This window comes from Mya arenaria, chromosome 16 (assembly GCF_026914265.1).
Source record: "Mya arenaria isolate MELC-2E11 chromosome 16, ASM2691426v1".
Lineage (NCBI taxonomy): Eukaryota > Metazoa > Mollusca > Bivalvia > Myida > Myidae > Mya > Mya arenaria.
The window spans coordinates 23,589,837-23,616,160 of record NC_069137.1 but is presented as its reverse complement, the minus strand read 5'-3'; the positions used below and the strand labels follow the sequence as shown (position 1 = coordinate 23,616,160).

The following is a 26,324-nucleotide window of genomic DNA, read 5'->3' as shown; positions in this document are numbered from 1 at the left end:
TTAAATGAGATATGTTTCCACAATTCATATTTTTAGGGAATTTTTCTCATCCTAATGAATGAGATTAAATTGTACAGCCTTATATGAGCTTAATATGTGTTTTCTGTTTCTTTAAAATTGGTGAAAAATTGTCAGAATATAATTAGACCATTATCCATTTCTGCAATCATACAATCAAATATACAGGGACAAACCCACTGGGCATATAATATAATTAAACCCTGTTCAGGGGCACGAGGCAAACAGAGTTACTTTCAAACGTTAAAGCTGCACTCTCACATTTGGACGTTTTGACAACTTTTCTCATTTATGTCTTGGATTGGAACCATCCAATTTTTGCGAAAAATTAAATGGCAGATTTTTCTATTTAAGTTAAAACATTGATGTTTTATGCACTTTTCTTAAACCGTTAGTAACATTAATTTTTGAACGGAAATATGAAATCTGTGATCTGATCTTTTGTCAGCAATGTTTTATCATTGGTTTGCAGATAATTACGCAAAAAATTGCTCATTCAAAAACAAAAAAAGTTGTGAAACGGTATATCTGTGGGAGTGCAGCTCTAAATGTTTAATTTCTTGATTTTACTACTGTATTAGAAATTACAGGGGTTGGGGCATATTTTTAGTGTTTTTATTGCTTTTTATGATTCATACAGTCATACTTTATTCCTCAGGGCATAACTTACAAATAGACAAAACTGGAAAATGGTCGTTTCAAAAGGTCAAAGATAATGCAAGTTGAACAATCATATTGTTCATGGCTTGTATTTTTGGTATATTTTGTTGCATATGCTATAGAAAAGTTGAAAGTTAAAAATAAATTCATAGTTGAAATGATGGCTTTGAATGGTATTGTCAGATGAGAAACGGCACTTTTAAGAAATAGGTATAATGGTACTTTATTTATTTTGATCAATTTTAGATTTTGTATGAAAATTATTATCTTATTTAGTACATGAGACCTTTTAAACAGTTATTGACAATATAACAATGTGTATATGAAGCTTTAGATCAACACTTAAAGCTGCACTCTTACAGATTTTGTGTCAGTTAAGACACAAAATTGTCTCAAAATCTGCTGATTTGGTTATCATTCCTTTAATTCAGTCATATTAGATAATTCACAAAAGAACCCATCAGAAATGTAAAAGTGCCGAAAATTTCATTTACATTAAATTGTTCGTAATGCTTTTAGCCATAAAACATCATTTTTTTAACATAAATATGATAAACTGCTATCTGATCTTTTTTCAGCAGTCTTATATCACTTAAAATTGGGTCTAGACATTTATGCAAAAAAATTGTCCATTTATAGACAAACAATCAAAGAGTACCGTTAGTCAAAACGATCAATCGGTGAGATTGCAGCTTTAAATACACCTTTTAAGACCGCTTTAAAATTCCAATGGTTTGCCTAAATCTTTAAAGCTAGCATACTGTTTAATTAACAACCATACTTATTGTTTAAAAGTGTCATGATATCTTTGTACAATGTTTTTATATAATTCATTAAAGAAGTCAAAACAAATTTGTTTATCTTGTAAATTGTTTTCTATTATTTAAATGACCCAGACAACAATGGGAACGTCAGTGCTAGTTCTTTTACTATTAACATCCCATGAAGTTTCTATTGGTGTAGCAGCAAGGAGGTGTTATATTAAGGATGCATCATTTAAACCAAATTATACATTCATATGCTCAACATACAGGCGTGTAGCCGCCTATACGTGAATACGCGGCTGAATCCACATGATTCTGACAAAAAAATCAACCAAAGTTGCAGTATGCGAACATGACTACATGAATCTAAAACTGGTTATTTTCCAGAACTAAATAATGCACATCGGAACGCCCAGAATGCACTAGATTGCACCATGGTTTTCAAAATTTTCAAGTTTGCCCCGAACCCCCAGCACATTTATGAATCCTCATGAATAGAGGGGTAGCTACGCCCCTGACATAATTGAAACCACAGTGTGGCTAAACAACACTTGTATGTTTATCCTACGCAGTGATCTCCCATGGAAATGCAATCGTCAAAGAATCTGAAGGGGATGTTTATATGGACTACATTTGAAATGCACCAAGTGTTTAAAAAAGTTGATTTCAGTCACGAAGAGAATCAACCATACCCCACACTTGTTGGAGTAAGATGAAATGTCCACTTTCCGCGAGAAAGAAAGTACATTGAAAATGTTCATTTGATTCAAGTGACTATTTTTATAAACATGTTACAATACATAAAATACGTTATTTTTTTTATAATTGTTTACCCATGTTGAATTTTATTTGGCAAATTTATAAGAGATTTATATACAAGGGCATAGCCAGAAGTTCGTGGAAAAGCTTGATAAAATGAAAACAATATGCAGCATATCTTTTAAACTTTCATACAATAATAATCAGGTAATTTGAAATTAAGAATGCGAGATTCATCGTAAAGCATGTTATAACGACAACGTAGTGATCACTATGGAAACAGGTGGTCGCGCATTCCTCCGCAGTTGCTAAAATAACCCATGACAATATCTTGTTTTGTTGACCACTCACATTGAAACCAATAAAACGGCGCGAAGGTTTGCACATTTGACGTGACGTTAATAACGTGTGATGAAGTGAAGTTTTAAGTCAGTGCGTTTGTTTGTTTATTTCAAAGGAAACATTTTAGCTTGAACGGAATAGTTAAATTTTGTTTAAAATGACGCCAGAAGACAGATTGATAAAACGGGCAGTGATACAGTTCTGTGTAAACCTAGGGAAAACTCCATCGCAAACACTTAAACTGATGAATGAAGCATCGAGTGAAACTCAAGTGAAGCGAATGCTCGTTTACAAGTGGCACAAGCGGTTCAGTGGGGGGCGGGAAAGCATTTGTGACGACGTGAGGTCTGGGCGACCGGTTTCACAAACTACGGTGTGGGACGTCGAGGCCGTGAAAAACATCGTTGACGCTGATCGTCGAGTCACTCTTTATGAAATATGCAAGATGTTGGACATGAGTTATGGGTCGGTACGGAGGATAATGAAAGACAGTTTGAAAATGAGTCGAGTGAGTGCGCGTTGGGTTCCACGGCTGCTGACAGAAGATGAGATGAGCAAAAGAGTACGGGAATCACGCCGATTCTTAGCTCGGTACTAAAAGGAAGGAAACCGTTTTCTTGAGAAGATAGTCACTTGCGATGAAACCTGACTGTTTTATTTCGACCCTGAGACAAAACAGCAAAGCAGTCAATGGAAGACTACCAGTTCCCCGCTTCCGAAGAAGGCACGACCATCCTGCTCGATAGGAAAGTATATGTTCATTTTCTTCTTTGATATGCACGGTGTTATCCTACTACATGCAGTTCCGCAGAGCCAATCTGTGACGGGTGCTTCCTACTAAAAGGTAAAGTGATATATAACAAAATTCATTTTTATCAATATTTAGGACTTGATAAAATCTGCATAAAACAATGTTTTAAAAAGTTTATGATTAAAAATATGGGATTGAATAAGTGTTAGTTTTAATTATATTTGATGAAGTACGCAAAACGCGACAAATGTTATAAGCCTCAGTTATGTTCTCCATTTAAGGTTTTGAGGCGTGACTTGTAGAGGGCGATGGCATTTAAGAGACCACTGGCGTTGCATGATGGGTGGATTCTTCACCAGGAAAATGCATCAGCGCATAGATCGGAGGAGGCACCGACTACCGCGACAATCCAGCTTGAAGCGGAGATCCTTCCCCACCCCCCTTATTCGCCAGACCTACCACCATGCGATTTTGCCCTATTTCCGAAACTTAAATGTGAACTAAAGGTAAACGCTTCAATGACTTTCAGGCACTACAGAGTGAAGCTCAGACACGCCTGTATTTTTACAAGTCAGAGTGGTTCAGTGACATTTAGCGGCAGTGGGTAGCGAGACTTCGACGTTGTATTGCGGCGAACGGCTCTTACTTTGATAAGTTATGACGTTGACGTCAGATTCTGATGTTTGAACTGCGCGGGCTATACTGATCTCATGTTAATGAAAAAGCTGTAGTTTCCTTTATATTTTATGTATCAGTTTGAAGTTTTCTATGTCATTTACAGCTGAAATAGATTTTATAGCGAGCTGACGTTCGTTGAAAAATATTAAAATGTGTTGATTGTATTAAGGAATTCCACGGACTGCTGGCTATACCCTCGTATTTAGAAACTCGGAAAGTATGTGAATGGTTTGGACCGGCTTCCTCAGCCGCTAAAGAGGATATGATTATGACATACTTTTTTTAATTTTTCGAACATGAGTTTTTGAGTGAATATAAGCGAAGCGTTAAGGGTTTTAAAAATGCATCTTTTACTTGGATTTTATAGATTGTTATTACGAAATAAAGTATGGCGTATCAAACGAAGTGTTAAAGCTAAGCTATTGATGGCTGAAACCCTTCAATAAATGTTGATATGTGCTAACATATAGTCTTTGAAGTCCAATATTTGGAAATGCGTTACTAACCCGATTCAACAAAAGGCTGTTGCACAATCAGTTGTTTGACATAATCACGTGATAAACCATTAACTTCCATTAAGGTTAAAATATTCAACACCTTAGTATGAGTCCCTGTGGGCGAGTGGATAAGCGATCCGTTTTTTATTCTATGTGTTATCTGCACCCCTATGTGCTTGCTCCCAACTTGAACAAGATTAATTTTTAATACTTCAATCGGTTTTTAAAAATGCAATTGAAGTAAGAAAATCAACCTGGTTACTATTATTTTTGCAATTTCAGTACCAAGGAGTAAAATAAATATACATGTAAGTGTTTTCAGATGCATTACGAGAAAAAATATGTTTGGTGCCAAAACATGAGAGAGTCTCTTTAACGGAAAAGTTTTGGCAGTTACTCAGTCAGTCAGATGGTGATAAATATAATGCATAGCATCATCGCTCTGGAGTACGAGAACGTTGTATACAGAGTATTTTGTACTGCACATGCGTCTGTTTATGTTGATGACATAAAAGGTTTAAACTGTTTAAAGGAACAATAACATTATGAAACAACAAATCTGATTACAGATATCAGTGGCAGATCCAGGAATTGACTTAAGAAGGGGTACGTGAAACTCATGGGCTTAATCTTTCCACATCCGTCCCTCCCTCAGAACAGAAATTGAATGGCTTAAAATGTTGGACAGGGGTGGGGGGTTAGACTCTCCTAATTTATAGTCCGAAATAGTGCATTTTTATCTTAATATTGTATTTTTCCCGATATTGACTGAGAACATATTATAAACGGACGATTCAAAGGGGTGGGGGACGGCGCGCGCGCTGGGACCGATTCCCCCCACCCCCAACCCGCCCCCTGAATCTGCAATTGAGTACATGCATTAAAACCGTCTCCGTAGCCTATTGGTTAAGGCGTTCTATACCCTTCATTAAATTGACTTAATACTTCACACAATTGTTCAGGACCATAAGCCAATGAGGTTACATAACTCCATATCCTTAATACAAGTTATGGCCCCTGATTGACTTAGGTTAAACTTTTAGGCAAGTAAAATTTAAGGGGAAGTTGGAATTTAATAAAAAAAAACTTCCATGGGTCACAATGAACCCAATGAACAATGTTCTTTAATCATGAGCTATATAACTGTTCAAGCGTTAACAGACACATTCGTCTGCAGACGAAACTTTTATTGTTTTTACATGCACAGAACTTGTATTTAGCATTTACAGTTTCTATATAATTCAACTGAAAGTTCTATTTAACCATAATATATCAAATATTAAGTCACCATTCACTAGCGGATTGAGAAGGGGTGCAGTTGGCGTGCGCTCCCTCTAAAATCGTCCAAGTTAACTTTTTGTGTCAATATATGAGAAGAAAATAATAAAATATACACATAATGCATCATTTCCGACTACAAATTGTTAAAAATTACTTGATTGAGTAACCCTCAATCCTCCTGCAAACGCCCCTAAGTAACGCCCCCTTCTAACGAGAATTCCTGGATCCGCCCCTGGTCATTATATATTTTGTTTATCAAACGGTACAGAGACCAAGTGACTGAATCTGACTTGCATTTAATGAATGAGATGGTCTGTAAAAGATTTCCGATGAATATCCTATGAAATTTGCAGTCCTCCCGTTTCGACTGGTCATTGTTTGTGGATTTATTATACACAATTATAAAAAATACTATTACCAAGTTGTCTCTTAAGGTTACGGGAGCCTTTACTGTCAAAAGTTAAATATATATAATTTGTCCCCCTAATGCCATAAAATATGGATGGTCCCCTTAATGCCTCAAAAATAATATTATATATACACTGGTCTCCATAAACCCTTCTACATATATACCTGTCCCCTTAAAACCTGCAACATACTTACAAATTATTAAGGAGACCGCAAATTACGTATATTTTTTGTTAATTAATTTAAGAAGCCTAAATTTTGTACTCATAATAAATGATCATTTCAATACTAAATTATCAACAAAAAAGCAAAATAAAGTATAAAACAAAAAAATATACAAATTGTCTCCTTAATGCCGTAAAAATATACGGTCACCTTAATGCCCTAAGTAGATATATATATATACAATAATAGAACAGTTTAAAATTATCGCATATTGGTGTCATTATATTTATACAAATATTGTAGGATATAGCTTCATATCTAAGTATAAATAAAAAGCTTGTATTCTACATGCAAAAAAATAGTATATTTGACTTCCATGATAGTAAGGTAGTATGTGGTCCGCCTTGGATGCAGAAATCTTGTCGAAAACAATGGTTCTTATGAAGAACACCGAGTTTAATTTGAAAGAAATGAGCATAAAACATGGTAATTTTAAGAGATTAGAGTAGACCACAGTAAATATTTTAGCATTCACCAATCATTTAATATTTTTTGCGCTTTCTGTTTTTAAATACGCGGTTAAAACATTGTAGTCAGTAATTAATATTTTCCATAAATGCATAATTGAGTAAGAAGTTAAAGGATTATAAGACAAAATTGATGTTGATAACATGTGTATGTATTGATTTTGAATAAACGTGTTATTTTAACTATATTATACTATATGCGTGAACGTTTTTACAATACGCACTTGAGGTTGAAATTTCATAGCGGTAAAAGAAGAATTGATGAAAATATGGGTTATTGTAACTGGAACGCAAAAAATATGACAGACGTCTCAAAATTGACGTCAGAGGTATACTTTGAAAAATCGTAGTTTCAAAACTGTTCTGAATATTGAAAAGTAAAAACAGTCCCTAACTGGACATATGCTCTTCTATACGTATACCAATTTTCAGACATTAACTCGAAAATTCGCTCATAATCGCGTTCCACATTAATATGAAAATTTAGTTTATCTGCATAACATGTTCATTGTAATAACCACATTCTGTTTTCTTCCCGTTCAGTATACGTTGAAAGTACGTGTAAACAATGTTTTCTGTTGACTTGACAATTATTCTATCTTTCCATTTATCAGGCATAAGTCAGGAGTTAGTGAAATACTGTTGAATAACAAACAAACCATAAATTTGTCATGAATTGCTTCATTTTCAACATTTTGTAATCCGATGAATTATATAAGCTTATCAAATTATTTGCAAATATCGTTTAATCTTCAGGACTTGATTGAATGCCATATGTTACCGCCATCATCCTCCTCCTCCTCATCATCATCATCATCATCATCATCATCATCATCATCATCATCATCATCATCATCATCATAATCATTATCATCTTGATCATAATTATAATTATAAACAACATTAACACCACCACCACGATCATCATTAACATAATAATAATACGCGGTGTGAGCATGCCTTTTCGCCGCATAGATAGGTGGTCTTGCACGAACTATCACACTTAAACTGCTTTAATGTTTTTAAAATTTCCTGCTGAGCAGTTGTGAATGGCATTATTTTAATTGCAAATTCATGGTATGTTTATCTTTGTTGTGACAAATATTATCTATTTTTTTCTGGAATCGTTTTTTTTAAATATTATTGTATAAATTTTAGCTATTGTTAAAAGCAAAAAAATAGCAATACCACTGCAGGATTTCTGTCACCCCCAACCCTTTCTCCCCACTTTTCGGGTTTTCTGGAAGCAGAGGTTTGGGGCGCCGGATTCCACATATAGAGCAAACTGGACTTAGATTATATCAGCAGGCAAAGAACAATAAAAAAGAGCAACAAACTAACAATCACTTATAATAGTATTCTAACATTTTTAAAAAGAACGCATGCAAAAGAAACTATTTTGATGCATCGTAAAACACAGATTTACCTCGAACCATAAAGGGCCGAAACATATGTGTACGTCTCTCTACATGTTAGTTATAACCTAATTTCTCCAATTCAGTGCAAAATTGTGCGGTATTTCGGATTTCAGTGGCAGGTGGAGTATTGCGTGGGAATATGGCGGTGTGTGACTCCATTATGTACGGCCCACTATAATGTATGCGTTTTGCGTTCAAACAAAGAAAGATAGAAGAAATTAGATATTAAAATCGCAGATGTTTAAGAGGTATTCGGGGTTTTATTTTTGTATTGCAGCTAGAACGTTACAGATCTACATTTCTTCTTTAGTTTAATTCAGTTTGTTCTGTTCTTAAACGTTTCCTCAAGATTCACTATTTAAAGACATTTATGTCAAAGTTAGTGCAAAACAGCAAAATGCAATTGTTTTGTTTGCAGTTTTATGAAGTTAAATGATAATAATAAATACTGTTTGTATAAAGCTTTTAGTAATATTCTTTATCACTCACTTTCTTTTTAATTTAAACACATTGTATACAACTGGATATTACATATTGTCCGTCATTCCATCGCGGCCTGGCGAATTTATTGTCGATCTTAATGCGCAGCTATTGATGGGTTGCGCGCGTCACTTAGAATCACGTGTTTATTTCTGACTCATCAGAAAATGGTTATACCTGTTTCTTTCATAAGCTATCATTTTATGCAGATGACATCATGTTTACATAGTTAAGGTAATATGAAACCAAGGCATGTTCATATTATTCCTATTTTCTTAAAAAGGAAATATAGTGTCACATCGCCAAGTTCTACATTAATATGTTAAAGTAACAAATGCGTAAATCAAGTACTCTTATGTGTTTACATAGTTAAAAGACTTTGGTATCAAAGGTAATGAGCTATAAATAATTCATTGTTACACTTCATTTTTATGCCGTCTCATGAATCGTACATCTTAGTGCATTTTAGGTATGATGAGGACCGAGAAATCCAAGAATTCCTTCAAGCTGGCCGCCATAAATATCTAATTCATGAAAAAAAAAAGCATTCTTAATATGGCACACAATTTGATATTAATATAGGAATGGATATTTCAATATTTATTTCTCATGATGCTAATGTATCTTAATTAAATATGCAGCATTGAATACCTCGATGTCAACGTCAAGGCATTTTCAAGGTCTAAGTACAAAAATGCCACAAAATTTGAAATTTTCGGCAGAATTTCACAGAAAATTACGAAAACACAGTTTAAAACAGTGGTAGTCTACCCCCTCACCCCACCACCACCACCACCAACCCCGGCAGTTTTCTGTATACTAAACAAATTAGTTAAGACCATGTTAGACAACCTAAACGAACGAACGAACGAACAAACGAAAAACGAGCGAGCGAGCGAACAAACGTACGAACGAATGAATAAATGAATGAATGAATGAATGAATGAATGAATGAATGAATGAATGAATGAATGAATGAATGAATGAATGAATGAATGAATGAATGAATGAATGAATGAATGAATGAATGAATGAATGAATGAATGAATGAATGAATGAATGAATGAATGAATGAAGGCACGAACGAACGAACGAACGAACGAACGAACGAACTAACTAACTAACTAACGAACGAACGAACGAACGAGCGAACGAACGAAAGAACTAACGAACGCATGATCGATCGAGCGAACGAACGAAAGAACTAACGAACGCATGATCGATCGAGCGAACGAACGAACGAACGAACGAACGAATGAACGCATAAACGAATGAATGAATGAATGAATGAATGAATGAATGAATGAATGAAACATGTAACCATATAACGAGCATGTTACATAGGACTAACGTTTATGAGAAGTTATCCGTTTGATTGTCATAGGTCAAATACTTTTCGGTTAATTAAATTTAGCCTTTTATAGCGTTACACAATTACATTAAAATTCCCTTTTATCGATGATAAATTAAACGAAATTAAAGGAATTGCAATTTTTCAGCACATATTTATCTTATTCAAAAATGCCCTTACTGTTTATCATTGCCATGTTTTCTGAATTTGTTTTAGTCCTTGTAATTGTGAGTCTGCACGTTTGACATTTTCATTATTCGTTTTTGGTTAAGTTCAGTTTCCAAAAAGCACATTACCGTTATAATTGCATACTGCCTCTTTTTAACCTTTTCAGGAAACAGGCCAGTGTATCAACATAATATAACATTTTACTTATCCTATTTGAATAACAAAATTTACATATTTTTTTAGTCCCTACATCAAGAGGTAACACATGCCAGAAGCAACTACTGGCAAGTATAGGACTTCCATATCATACAGTCTTACAAGGTGCCGTCGATATACAAATTGTTTGTATCTGTCTTTTAATTAGTGTTGATCTGTTATTAAACAGTTGACAAATACGTTCAACAGATCTATAATAATGCGACTGGGACAACAGTACACATAAATGATGCCCACTCTTTGGTGAGCTGTATTAAATATGTTTTGAAGGAGCAAATGGTACTCTGGATGATGGTTAACTGTACGCAGAAGCGAAAACATTCGGAACGGTGACTTTGAAATGCGTTTGATGATATTTGGTACGCATGGTGAGGATTCGTATTTACAGCCACCTGAAAGGCCACACAAGGTTGTTCAAAAATAATAGACAGGTTGCAGTATATTAGTTGTGCGGGTACGGGTATGTGTTGGTTACCATTTAATCACTAGGTTTTCCATGTATATGTACATTGTACAAGTTAAGCGTGACATGTTCGTTAACACAGAGAAAAAGACTTTTTGCACAAACAACATATGAAGTCAGCCCAAACTTCTTCAGCTACATATATAGGCTTGAAGAGAAATTGTATAAATGGCTTTAAATTCAGCTTCAAGTTCTACAGCTACATATATAGGCCTAAAGTGAACTTGCACAAACGACTTAGAAATTCAGACTCAATTTCTAAAGCTACATATACAAGTAAAAAGGAAAACTGCACAAACGAATTTGAAATTCAGCTGCATCTCTTACAGGTAAACGTGCCGTTTTTGTTTCGCAAATATTCAAAAAGAACACTCAATGTGCTTAAAACTATAATTTTCAGTAAAACGATCTCCGTGTTTTGAATAGTCTCGACAATAAATGCACAGGTGAATACACTATAAACGGTACAGCCACGAACTTAATTTGTACTACCTTAAAACGAGCGTAGTAGCGATTTTTAAGCCGGTTTCGAGTCATTTAAACTTACTTCCATGTGTTAAATTTAATAGTTTGTACCAATCTGACATCTGCGTCAGATCGCTTAAGAATGCGTAGATATAAAGGGGAAGAAAGGAATGTATGAAGACAGGGGCAGATCTTGGATTTGAAGTTAGAAGGGACGCACGTCTGACTCAAGTTGGACGTGCACCCCTCAACCGGAACTGAAATTTATGGTCTCCAAATATGATATGGGGGTTGAGGACCTCCTGAGCTCCATTTGAGCTAAGTTGAGTCCAGTGCGTTCTAGTGTATCAGTTACCATATTGCCATAAACTCACTTTCAATTGGGAACGGCGTCTGGTATCATCATCCTGGAACCGCGAGTTATTATATCTTAATAATATTGGCTGTTATAGTTTATTGTATCAATATTCATTACTTCCATACTATGTCTTTTTACAACGATTGTAAATAAAGTTATATTGACTGATACTTAATCAATCTTGTTGGCACCAATATAACACTTATGTTTTGGGTTTGTATTCAATATATATATATACACATGTTTATGTTAACTACATTTATTGATTTGATTATTGATTTTTACATTTGTTGGAAAACTATTGAAGCAAATGTTTCAATATAGCCCTCTTCATGATATTCAAACACCTTAAAAGATTAACCATGTGACGGCGCTATTATGACCAGAACAGTCCCGTGGCCCTAGCATCGTTGGAACTATTTTGTCGAATGAGGCTTGTTATTGACTGATTCATATCTTTCTTGCGTTCATGTGCGATTTCTGCAATTCAATGATGTGCGCTACAAAACTGTCAATATAGTTAAAACTACCTTAAAGCTTTTACAAAACCCTGGTTTAGTTTGAGCAAAATACTGATATTTTATTATTATTATTATTATAAACAGTACAACATCCCTAATTTTTTTGTTTTTCATTGGATGAACACCAAATAAATTATAAAGTTACTTCATCTTGAACAATACACCCTGGCAAAGCGGTAGTTAACATGTCTCGTTAAACAATCATAGCGTTTCGTAAGAAGATCAACAGGATGTTTTCATCATCTTATGAAACTGGATATATTTCTTTCTCTCATTGTTCGTAAACCAAATTGTTTTCATTCTTTCATGGACGACAAGAGTGCAAAGAGACGATTTTTGTCCTTGACACAGATTAAGGTTAAAAATAGCATTGAAACACAAACCTTAAAATAACACTTAAAAGCAATCTTGCAACAAAAAGGTTGATATCAACCCATACAATAAGTTTTCAAGTTTTAATTTAAGACCTATGTTGTTTTTTTCTTCTTTTTGGTCAACATCATGACATACAAATTCATCATACATGTTTTAACATAACACACAAAAAGGACAAATAGTTCGGTTAACAAGTTATTACAATATTAGTTTCAGCCCCTCACATGCGTCGGTGTGGCCTCAATGTCTTTCTTTTTTCAATATGGATAAACGGCAATAAAAAATCATATGCATTTAAAATACAGATCTAACTCAATCTGACCAAAACGTTGAAATTGAGGTTGATAACAGAGAAACGCTTGGCAAATACATGTATACCTTTTGGACCTCAGCCAAGAGCATACTGTTTTTTTCATGTTTGTTTCTATTCCAAATAAAGTATTTGATGAACTTAATGGATGAAAGTACTTTGAACAAATGTAACAGGGGTTCGTAACTGTATCATAAACATGTAAACACATCGTGTCAAATATTGATTGACTGAAGTACAAATGTGAAGGTACGTAGATTAAATAAACCACCGATGGTCGAGTTAGGTTGTATTTAGTATCACATTTGAAATCTGATAAGCATGAATAAGGAAGAATTTAATGTGCTTTTAACACTGAAGAAAAACTTAATATTTCAATTTACTATTTAAGTCCGTAAATTATGAATACAGTTTTGACAAATTTGTTTATACCATATTTCATACAAGTGACACTGTAATACCATCCGATTCTTCCGTTTTAATCTTCTTATATTGTTCATGACTGAAAGACGGCTTTTGGTTTCTCCCGGCTTGCATGATTGTTCTATCACAAAAAGGGACAAGTTTTTCTTGTTCCCACTTACTGAACCAAGGCTTATGTTCCACCATACCGGCGTTTGAAAGATGTTAACCCATGTAAGTATAGTTTGATTTGCCTTGTGCGTTCAGCCCAGCAATTTGGGCGGAGCTTCTATCCTATATGATACAATATAAAATAAACTACGTCCTTAAACGACAAGAGAGTTAATATAATTATTTATACTACCGCCAGAGCATATTAAGATTATATGTGTCAAACATATTCAACCCGTCAACAATTGGAGTTTCACATGGTAGGTGTCGTATTCCATAAACACCAAGAGATGCAATAAACACGTTTACCTATATACACCGGATTTACGAAAGAAGTCTGACATATGTTACAGTCCACACATTTTATATGATTATTAATTATTAATGATGTTAAAGAAACTGTGAAATAGGTTAATAAGTAAGGAAAGTAACTGATGCTTAAATTTAGCTATTTAGTAATATTAAACCTTTATTGACCCTGAATATATTTAATATTCATCTTTGATGAACCCTTAAAGTATAGCTTTGCCATTGAAAGCCACGGCACTTTGACGTTGTTTTGTGCTGTTCTTCAACGTTTCTTGTTTGTGACTTTTTGTTTTTTGTGTTCTATGTCTTTGGCGTTTACCCAGCGCCTTTTAACCGGGTTTTTGTTTAAAAGTTTTGCTACTGAGCTCGATTCTGTAGTTGGTCACATAAGTTGTATGCGCACGAAACGTTATTCATTAATAACGTTGTAAAAAAGTGTGTCACATTACTGAACACTCACGTTGAAACTGGTAATAAGAGCGGGTTAGAATTTCCAACCAATGAACATAAAAGTTGTAAATCTAGGGGTCGCATAACTAACCTTACTTGTTCAGTTCAGCTATCCATTTAACAAAAGATGTAAGGAGGATAATCAAACACAAAAGTTAGATTTAATGTTTGTAATATAATATGCAGACACTCCAAACCAGCCTGCAATCTAAATCTCACTTTAACAGAGGAACATGAACCGTCAAGCTCAAATGATAAAAACTACAAACTGAATTTTAAATGAGAGGAACTTTCAAGATTCAATGTCGCTTGATAAAACGGGTAAACAAAATTGACTGTTTCCATAAGTAACACTACGGTTGGGAATAATATAATGCTTTCATTAGTGAAGCTAGGTTTTCTTGTGTTTGTCTTTGTTGCAAGAATTTATTTCATCATAAGTTGTATTAAAATGGGAAACTTATGTATTCAATAGGGTTTATGTATTCTATAACCACGATTTTTTAACATTGATAGTATTGGAAGTCGACATTAAAATGCCTATAACGATGTGAATGTCGGTGATAGTTAAGGAAGTAAACATTTAAATGAGTCTAGGTAGAAACAATACACGTTAAAACCCAGTATACATTTCGCCAACAAATTTTGGTCAGCAAATCAGCGTACCACCTTTGGTGTTAATATTGAGTGCATCCGCGTGACCATAAAATATAAGTAGTTGGTGACGTGAATATGTTTACCCTGTTGACCGACGTGCAAACCAAACTAAACCATGGATTGCATAATATTTAAGTGACTAGAATGATTGATGAACGTAGCTTCGCCAGCGACCTTAAACCGGGGTCTGTTTTAATAAAGGATCAAAGACGTTACTATGTTGTTATCAAAGGCCTAGTGTGACTTCAGCCTAAGATATTTGTTTTAAAAGGTGTAATGTGAACTGAGCATACTATTATTGCTTAAAACCTCCTTGTGTGACTCAGTCTTTTCAGATCCAGTTCGGGTGGTATTTTGCACCCTTTGGTTAATGACACCAGATTCCACTTATAGAGCAAACTGTGTCTGGTTTTTCTTTAAACTTAATTAACAATAACAAACTGACTTCTTAATACAAACAAACCGTCAATATTTTATCATTTCGAAAAAACAACAACCCTACATTACTACTCTGTTGATGCATTTATAAAGATTAATTAACATATAATAGTAAGGGCCGACATATTTGTGAACGTCCTGCTACGCGTTTGTTAAAACTTTTGGATTCCAATTCAAAATAATGCGGTATTCTGGACATCGTACGGAATTTCAGCGGTGTTCGGGATTCCAGGGGTTGGGGTCGGGGGTGGTGGGAGTAAGGGTGAGGCGTGAATAAGATTCCTTCGTAAACGTTCGCCCTCAATCTCGCGTACTGCTTTCAAATCATAATGAATTAAAATATACTAATTTAAATATCAAAGATCGCAGATAATCTCGGTTTCTCTTTCCATTGCATATAACCATTTATAGATGTTTCAGAATTTTAATAATCAACTATTACGTATTTGACGCGATACGGGGACAATCGCAGTACCAATATCTGACAAACCGACCAAACTCGGCCAATATCAACCAAACTCGGCCAATATGAGGTCCGTGCTTTTGATTGGCTACAAAACTCGCCTAATATAGGATTTGAGAAATGGACTATTTTCATTGGCTGTCAAACTCGCCTAATATGAGAAACATGCTGGAAATTAGTTTAAAAGGTCGCCATTTTTCCCCGTCTTCCGACTGTTTTGAAAATGTTGTGCTTCCTATAAACCTACATTGTATTTGGAATTACTAGCCTATTAACTACTTAAACGACCTTTTTTCGGTTTGATATTACAATATATTTCAACCCGTTGGTGGATTTTACGACTATTTGTTTTTGTTCACCGACAAAATGGACGAAGTGGTGAAATATTTGACGTTTTGGCAAACGATTTACGAAATTAAAACGAAAATACATGCATCCTTACACTGTATAGTGCTTTATTCATATGTATGTGCAATGTAACTTTATGGATGCATGTCAAAATCAGCAAAGTCAAGTCTTGAAAAGGAGACACCATGAATGAATAAGGTATGAATACGGCTTCGATGTGAACTTAAGGTAAGTTATTATAATGTTTTTAACCACAATGTCATACCATTCGTAATTCTTTATTAGTAAAATACGTATTAATTAATAACTAGGTGATTTCATATTGGCCGAGTTATTTGACCTCGGTCAGCTGTATTTGTATTTGCACTTTCGGGCTCAGGCAAATACACCTAACCTCGGACAAATAAATGAGGCAATATAAAATCACCTAATTAATAACAATATAGTATTTCTGTTTACGTTGCATACATAAAAACAGCACTTTATGTTTTCAACAAAATCATTTCTATAACATTTCATATTAAACATCACACAATTAACGCTAGATTTTGAGTGAAAACCTCTCTGATCAGATCAGAGAGACAGCCAAGGCAAAATACAGTTCCTGTTTTATTGCAGTTTTATAATATAATATAAAAAATATTCACTGTTTGTATCAAGAACGCTCCAGATCGATTTAAACAAATTATTATCTCCAATATTTCCTATGTTTTAAGCGCACTGAATGCAACTGGATAGAACATGTTGTCACTCCATCGCGGCCTGGCGAATTCATTATCGATCTTAATTCGCAGCTATTGCATAGGTTGCGCGCGTCACTTGGAATCACGCGTTTATTTCTGACTCATCATCAGAAAATGGTAATCCCCGTTTCTTTCATAAACTCTCAATCATGCAAATGGTATCCCGCTATCATTGCAGAATAAATATGAAACCGAAGCATGTCCACACTTTATTGATCCACTTTAAAAGGAAAATGTAATGCCTCATCATCAAGTACTACATTAATAAATTTAAGTGCATTCAAGTATTCGCAAATTTATATAGTTTATTATTTGGTGCGAAAAGCTTGAAGAAATTCATTGAATATACATTCATTGTGTATACCGTCTCATTAATCGAGTTAACTTTTAAGATATGATGTACCTTATCATTAATGATGTTTTCTAACTTATCGGTATTTCAAATAGAAAATTTTATTTCAACAGTAACGCAATACAGGGGCGGCTAAGGATATGACGGTAGAGAGGTAACGTAGGGGTGTAACGTTTTGACTTGCGCCCCTCCCTTAGAACCAAAATACGTTTAGTTTTAAATGTTGTCAGAGTGGTTTGGGGTAGTCCCGCTTCATTTTTTAATAACCTCAAGTCCAAAATAGTGCATTTTGGGTGAATTAATATCGTTTTTCTCCTAAATTGAAATTAAAAACTTGAACGGTTTAACCCCCCCCCCCCCATCCCCTGGATCCGATAATGGAGTTATAAACGAACAATATGACTTTGACCCAGTTTGAGATCACGTTTTGATAGCATGCTCTAGAGACGGTTTTTCATGATAGCATGGTACCCATATTACCAAAAGTCACTAAACATTATTCTTTATGTTCAAACAATATGTTAGCCTACGATCTTTACTTGTATAATACATGTATTTTGTGCAGAAGGATCTGTTTATTCCACACATTTTTGATTCTCATTTCAGGCTCTACTTCAAAATTATGTTTTGTTGAAATATATAACAGTGTTACTGCGGAAAATATTCTTGAACTTATTTATTTCAAAAGGGTTTGTATCAATATAAATGTAGTGCACCGTCTTAGTTACATACGGTTAGATCTGCCACCGATATCTTTAGAGAGACGTGTGGTAGAGACTTCAAACGAGGTATGCATAGTGACCTTGATTAGTAGATCACCCCCATTGATTTATTTTGCAATGTCTATATGCGCATGGTCTTAATGACATTGATATAGAACCTTATTCGTACAAATCATTTTTTATTAAAATGATCATTTTTATAGGATTTAATACATGTTTCATCGTATCTATTTTAATAATTCCTAAAACTCTACATATGTTTAAAGTACTGGTATATTAGTCAATAACTATTGCCTATGCATTTAGTAATGAGCTTAGAAGACGTTTATGAGTTTAACAATAAAGAGGACTATATTATCTTCAATACACTTATATTCGCTACATGTCAAACAACAAACCTAACATATCTTTTTATCATTGTAATAAATTAGCGATACATGGTTTTATAGTTTAGTAAAGTCTCATCAATACAACAATATCTACGTTTCATGAAAACATAGCAATAAAAAGTATTGCTACTCAAAGTAAGAGTTATAGGAAACTATAGTTACAACACAATACTGTTACAGCAAACGGACGATGTATCTATATGTATTGTGCTAACAATATACATATTCATTGTATGACACGAGTGAAATGTATTTTACTTTGGTAAATAATCTAAAGCTTCTGTAGCACTGAAATGTTAAGACAAGATAAGATAGACCTCATTTCCGATCATGTGTTATACGATATATGACTTGTACGTCACAATATCTAAGTGATATAGAAACCATGCCTAATCAGTTACGAAGGTTGTAATAATGCTTATTTCTGAAAAGGAAAGCGGAAAGCTATGAGCTAGATAGTGACGAAACAAAATGTGGGGAAACAGAAATTAAATAAGCATACAAATGACTACTTAGAACGTGTTATGAATTGAATGTCGATAGTTCTTAGGACATTTATAAACGTATATTGTCTGAGAACATTATTTCGGACTACACTTGCCATAACTATGAATAGGGTTAACATTCGTGTAACGTTGTAATCGTCCACTCTATAGAAATTTGCTGCAACTGTTAATCTCACGAGAACGTATCTCGTGAAATAAAAAGCAGTCGGAAAATCAATCAGATCGATAATTCGCTTTCGAAATTACAATGATGCGAAAAAAAATGACTCGTGATTCAGATTAGTCTACATAATTTAAATAATGAATTCTGAGCTGGTTTTTATTGAATATTAAATATTAAAGTCACGTGTAACTGACATACACAATTGCCAAGTATAGAATGGGTGGGTTACTGATATGTTTACAGCAAAAGTACATGTAAAGTTGTATAATAGAAACCGCATGTTGTGTTTCATTTGGCGACGCATAAACCTGCAGCATTGTATCAGCCATATGTTGATATTATATTACTGGTTCCATAACATAAACCAACGGTGACATAAGGGCCATTTTTATGAAACGTTAGATAATTCAAATGATTGATATAATTCATTGGCATATAAAATTGTATGATGAATAAATCAGACAAAGCGATATTTTTGAGTTTTGCAATTCGTACACCTTTTTCACAACCTTATTTATAATAAGTCGTATAAGGCATTTGAGGTATTCAATTGATCAAACATATAAAGTACTTATTTATACTTTGATAAAACATTTTGCTACACACCATGGTACACTTTAATAAATAATATTCCACTGAAAAATACTCTGAAAAGGTGCAATGCAAATAAGGTGATCTTAATATTAGCGTGATTTTGTTCCGTCTGTTTACTGCTGAAATGGTCAATCGCTAACAATCGGATGAGGATTGAAATAAATTAATTAGAAAATATTATGTTTATTGAGCCGATGGTTTCGGAAAAAACAGCAAGCCAGTGCCCATAACGCTATAACCTTCGTCGTGTGAAATAATTGAACGCACTATGATAAAAAAATTCCGGACGTTAGCCCATACCCTTTGAGGGAAGTGGTGGTGAATTATAACATTCTTTACAAAACGTTCAAGTTATCTCATTAGCATTTTTGTAGTTTCTTAAGTATAAATACACAATATGATGGACATCCTTTCTATGGGATCGATAGATGGGTACATTGACAAATAAATGCATAAATGAATGAATTAATTAATTAATGAACTAACAAACTAACGAACTAACGAACAAAAGAAACGAACAAATGAACGAATGCATGAAATAACGAATGGTCAAATGAACAAATGAACAAACTAGCGAATGAATGAATGAAGGGAGGAAGGAATGAAGGGAGAATGGAATGAATGAATGAATGAATGAATGAATGAATGAATGAATGAATGAATAAAGGAATGAATGAAGGGTGGAAGGTAAGAAGGAAGGGTGGAATGAATGAGTGAAGGGTGGAAGGAAGGCAGGAAGGCAGGAAGGAAGGCAGGAAGGCAGGCAGGAAGGCAGGAAGGCAGGAAGGCAGGAAGGAAGGCAGGAAGGCAGGCAGGAAGGAAGGGTGGAAGGAAGGCAGGAAGGAAGGAAGGGTGGAAGGAAGGCAGGAAGGAAGGAAGGGTGGAAGGAAGGCAGGAAGGAAGGAAGGAAGGAAGGAAGGAAGGAAGGAAGGAAGGAAGGAAGGAAGGAAGGAAGGAAGGAAGGAAGGAAGGAAGGAAGGAAGGAAGGAAGGAAGGAAGGAAGGAAGGAAGGAAGGAAGGAAGGAAGGAAGGAAGGGAGGGAGGGAGGGAGGGAGGGAGGGAGGGAGGGAGGGAGGGAGGGAGGGAGGGAGGAAGGAAGGAAGGAAGGAAGGAAGGAAGGAAGGAAGGAAGGAAGGAAGGAGGGAAGGAAGGAAGGAAGGAAGGAAGGAAGGAGGAAGGAAGGAAGGAAGGAAGGAAGGAAGGAAGGAAGGAAGGAAGGAAGGAAGGAAGGAAGGAAGGAAGGAAGGAAGGAAGGAAGGAAGGAAGGAAGGAAGGAAGGAAGGAAGGAAGGAAGGGAGGGAGGGAGGGAGGGAGGGAGGGAGGGAGGGAGGGAGGGAGGGAGGGAGGGAGGGAGGGAGGGAGGGAGGGAGGGAGGGAGGGAGGGAGGGAGGGAGGAAGGAAGGAAGGAAGGAAGGAAGGAAGGAAGGAAGGAAGGAAGGAAGGAAGGAAGGAAGGAAGGAAGGAAGGAAGGAAGGAAGGAAGGAAGATTAAAACAATTGTAACCAAGCAATTAAGTATAACCTAAGTGCAAATTGTACTGAGTTCAATGATTTAAGCAGCCAATTTAACTCATTTAATGTCCACCATATCAACCACCAAATTTAGAGCATCGAATGTAACGTGTATATTTCTTTTGACCAACGTTAATGATAACTTATCCGTTTACTTGTGATTGGTTGATAACCTTTAGCTTAATTAAATATACCCTTGGGTCCCGTTTTACCACTAAACTATGATGCATGTTATCGATATAGAAATGAGATGAAAGTGAATAATTTGCCATATGTCAACACAGCAGTTTTTAATGCACAAGTGCCCTTACTGTTTATCATTGTCATTTTTCTTTATGTTGTTCTGTAAATTAGAACTAATCGTTATATGTTTTATATCGAGTACCGTTTACAAAGAACAAAGTACCTTTGTGATTCCAAAATGGCTTTTGTCTAATTCTGTCCGACGTTAACGGTAACAAGCTTGTATATCATCACAATATATATATATAGTGACACGCATCAACTATCCATCAAGGAAAAAAAATGTAAATACATGTGGAAAAGAAGTCACTTTTTAGTAGGAGAAACAAATACTTGCAATTATAGAAGAGGTCTTCATTCAGTAACATATCAACATTATCCTAAAGTAAGATTATGTCTTTTAATTATTGCTGTCCTTTTATTTGACGCCTAATAAATACATTGTATATGTATATAAATGAGGCTAAGAAAACAAAAACAAACAGGTTCCCTCTTTAATGTGTTTAATGAAGTATTTGATACTCTCGTCGATGATATATGGTACGCAGAATCAGAATAATTGTTTGTATTCGGTACTTTAACTCTAAATGCGTTTGATGATATATCGTTCACATGATAATCGTTCAAACTTAGGGGTAGCGGAGTAAACCTTCTTGGATAATCATTAATAATTACACTGACCTTAGGGTTTACAGTGGTTTAAAACAATGAAGAGGCTGTGAAACACTACTTTTACTGATACGTGTATGTCTTCTTTTTGTGCACTACGTCCTATAGGTATGTGTACATTTTTCAACATTTTCAAACGGCTACATTGATGTATACGATTATCAGCAAGCTTACCGACAAGACCTTTAATATCAGATGCAACTTTTCCAACGGTTTAAAATGCACAAACATTGTGGTGTAAACTAAAAACTTCAGTTATCAGCGATCTACTAGTTGTGAAAAGGCTGTACAGTCATTACAAACATGAATATATTATAAAAATGGCAGTCATACCACGGTGAAAATTAGCCCTAAATACTGTAAACATCGCACAGGGCAATTTAAGTCCTCCTGTATGAATGATACTATCTGCCATGTGTTCATTCAAGTAGTGTGTGCTAAGCTTTATCTCGTTTGAAAAAGCGTGAACAATGGAGAGGGAAGAAATAAAGAGCACTTTTGGGTGCGCCGCTCGAAAGAACCGAAATAAAAAGGCTTTATTATGATAGTTGGCTTGGCGAACACCTTAAATAAATATTCGCTAAGTAAAGGAGTGGCGTAATCTATTTCATTTGTTCACAACGACAAAGCATGAGTCTGCCCCTGAATTATGAGTATTTTGTCATTTGTTGACATTTTAATTGTTCATGTTTTAATACTCTAACGACTGTACTTAAATTTTATCCCACGCCTTGAAAGTGTTTTGTAATGGTTGCAATGTTAAATTGAAACAATGTAAACTGGAAGACCAAAATTTACTATGGATATATGCTGTTGCATGATAGGGCACCAGTATATGACGTATATTCCGGGGTTTTATTTATTACTCACCTATGTTCATGTTACATTTGTTGAAACATATCTAAACAGGGTTGAATATATCGCGACATTAGATGAATATATTTGGATAATTATTAACCTACAAATTTGAATGTCAATGAAATTGTTTCCAAAAGGATAAGTCCACAAGAGTCACAAGAATCAAAACCCCGGAAGGAATCTTGCAATATACTTGTAAAATTCTAACCAGAATAGTCCCATGATCAAGCCTCATTGAAAAACCTCGGATGCATGTGATTCATTAATAATTCATTAATGACTAATTCGTATCTTTCGTGCGTTCATGTAGTATAAACTCTATGGCTCAATTATATGAAGACTTTAGTGTATAACCCAACTATAATTCATGAGAGTAATGCCAGCCGATGATACCACTACAGCCACTTAAAGAGTTTACTTAACATCAAACGATATTTGTGGATAAAGATGCCACTAAAACATAAAATTACATATGCTAAATTTAGATGTTCTTATCATGATTTGACATAAAATTAGTTTACTAGTTTTAATTTATGTTTGAACATATGCTATTGTTCTTTTTCGTAAAAAAACAGACTTAAGAATAATACATACACATACTAACAAATCGCACACAAGATCAAATGAGTTTGGATAACTGTTATAACAACATTTTATTAAGCCCATTTCCAGCGTCATTGTAACGTCAAGTCTTACGTAATTGAGTTTAAACGTAAATAGAAAAAAGGTACATTTGAAATGCATATGTAATGTTTTAAAGTATGGGAACAATGATTGCTATATACGATATTATAAACCATTATAACATTTATTGACTAAAGGGAGAATAATCATTTACAACAGGTTTACAGAAACTCTGTATAAGGCAAGAAAAGTAGTCCTTCTTACAAATGAAATTAAAGGGGAACAACCTGAAATACTGTTTTGATTTATATATGTTTTTATAAACATATGTTAAATGTTTGGTTATTTCATGCAATTTTGAGATAAAACAATTGAATTCATTCAATTTAATAACTACGCAAATAGAAAATAAAGAATGACATCACATCGTAGTAATACATCGTATATAAAAAGTGTTTCCCAAATTAAGCCGATTAATAGAAACGAGTACTGGGATGTACATTGACGTCAACACAGACTTTCGAAAGTTCGTCATTTTTTTTCAAAAATCTGAAGTTTTTCAAATCAAATGAGTAAATACAATTGTATTATGTTAACAACCCATACATAACCATAGGTAAAGAATCACAGCACTTTAAGTTATTCCGCTTAAATACCATTACATCTAAATAGAACGATTTTTGTTATGTTTTATATATTTTTCGTAATAAAAACCTTTTGTTCATTACTTCTCTCCTTTTAATCATTTGATTTTGTTGCGTAACAATGAAACACAACAAATATGTTAAAAATAAATTAGTGTCGTGATACTTGTGTACGCAGATATGAACCTAGTACATACAATTGTTTTATGTAAAGAGCGCACTTAAACATATGTAGTCATAAGGTAAATTAAGTTGTCCCGCTTAAATTGCATTTCATCTAAGAGGAACGACTTTTGTTATATTATGCATAGTTTCTGTTAGCCTTCAGTGAATGATTATTTAATCAATACATTATGTTAGGATAAAACCCTACAAGTATGATCAAAATAAGTTTATTTGGTGGAACATGAGCACGCTGAAATGACAATTGCCATTTTTTCAGCTCGAATGCAACAATAACAGAGTCTTTTTCGGCAGGTAGCTAAATAGTTCATGTATTGTTCATATACAATATTTTTACAAACATGTATACTCTGTATATCTGAACAGTTAATCTTTAATTACTATATTTTCCATGTATAATATAGGTCCTGATGACGTTTGCCAGGATATAAAACAATATTAACAACTGTACATTACATATGGTTATATACCAATGTATCCGTTAGTAAGTAGCAAATGCACTAATAGATGACATTCTACTGAACTATTTAATATGCAGAGGTCTGATAAAATAATATGTAGCCTCACGCTCAAACAATGAATAGTTTCATCTATAACAAAAACGAAACAACTGTGACGTGTTATGTCTCTGGTTGAGATTTTGGTAGGGCTTTGTCACTGCAGTCGTGTGACGCTGTATGTCGCACTCAGAGCTCTTGGTAGGGCTTTGTCACTGCAGTCGTGTGACGCTGTATGTCGCACTCAGAGCTCTTGGTAGGGCTTTGTCACTGCAGTCGTGTGACGCTGTATGTCGCACTCAGAGCTCTTGGTAGGGCTTTGTCACTGCAGTCGTGTGACGCTGTATGTCGCACTCAGAGCTCTTGGTAGGGCTTTGTCACTGCAGTCGTGTGACGTTGTATGTCTCACTTAGAGCTCTTGGTAGGGCTTTGTCACTGCAGTCGTGTGACGTTGTATGTCTCACTTAGAGCTCTTGGTAGGGCTTTATCACTGCAGTCGTGTGACGCTGTATGTCTCACTAAGAGCTCTTGGTAGGGCTTTGTTACTGCAGTCGTGTGACGCTGTATGTCTCACTCGGAGCTTTTGGTAGGGCTTTGTCACTGCAGTCGTGTGACGCTGTATGTCTCTGGTTGAGATTTTGGTAGGGCTTTGTCACTTTAGTCGTGTGACGCTGTATGTCTCTGGTTGAGATTTTGGTAGGGCTTTGTCACTGCAGTCGTGTGACGCTGTGTGTCTCATTCAGAGCTCTTGGTAGGGCTTTGTCACTGCAGTCGTGTGAAGCTGTATGTCTCTGGTTGAGATTTTGGTAGGACTTTGTCACTTTTGTCGTGTGGCGCTGTATGTCTCTCATTGAGCCCTTAGCAGGGCTTTGTCACTGCAGTCGTGTGACGCTGTATGTCTCACTCAAAGCTCTTGGTAGGGATTTGCCAATACAGTCGTGTGACGCTGTATGTGTCTTATTGGGCCATTAGTAGGGCCTTGTCACTGCAGTCGTGTGACGCTGTATATCTCACTCAAAGCTCTTGGTAGAGATTTGCCAATACAGTCGTGTGTCTTATTGAGCCCTTAGTAGGGCTTTGTCACTGCAGTCGTTTGATGCTGTTTTTTGTCTTATTGAGCCCTTAGTAGGGCCTTGTCACTGCAGTCGTGTGACGCTGTATGTCTCACTCAAAGCCCTTGGTAGGGATTTGCCAATACAGTCGTGTGAAGCTGTATGTCTCTCATTGAGCCCTTAGTAGGGATTTGTCACTGCAGTCGTGTGACGCTGTATATCTCACTCAGAGCTTTTGGGAAAGATTTGTCACTGCAGTCGTGTGACGCTGTATGTCTCACTCAGAGCTCTTGGTAGGGCTTTATCACTGCAGTCGTGTGACGCTATATGTCTCACTCAGAGCTCTTGGGAGGGATTTGCC

At 35.2% G+C, this 26,324-nt stretch overlaps 1 protein-coding gene across 2 annotated transcripts in view; it reads right to left on the bottom strand.

The window, feature by feature from the left end:
- LOC128221045 (uncharacterized) overlaps positions 1 to 26,324 on the bottom strand; it is a 405,331-nt gene that overhangs the window by 151,243 nt on the left and 227,764 nt on the right. The gene's annotated exons all lie outside the window — the stretch shown is intronic.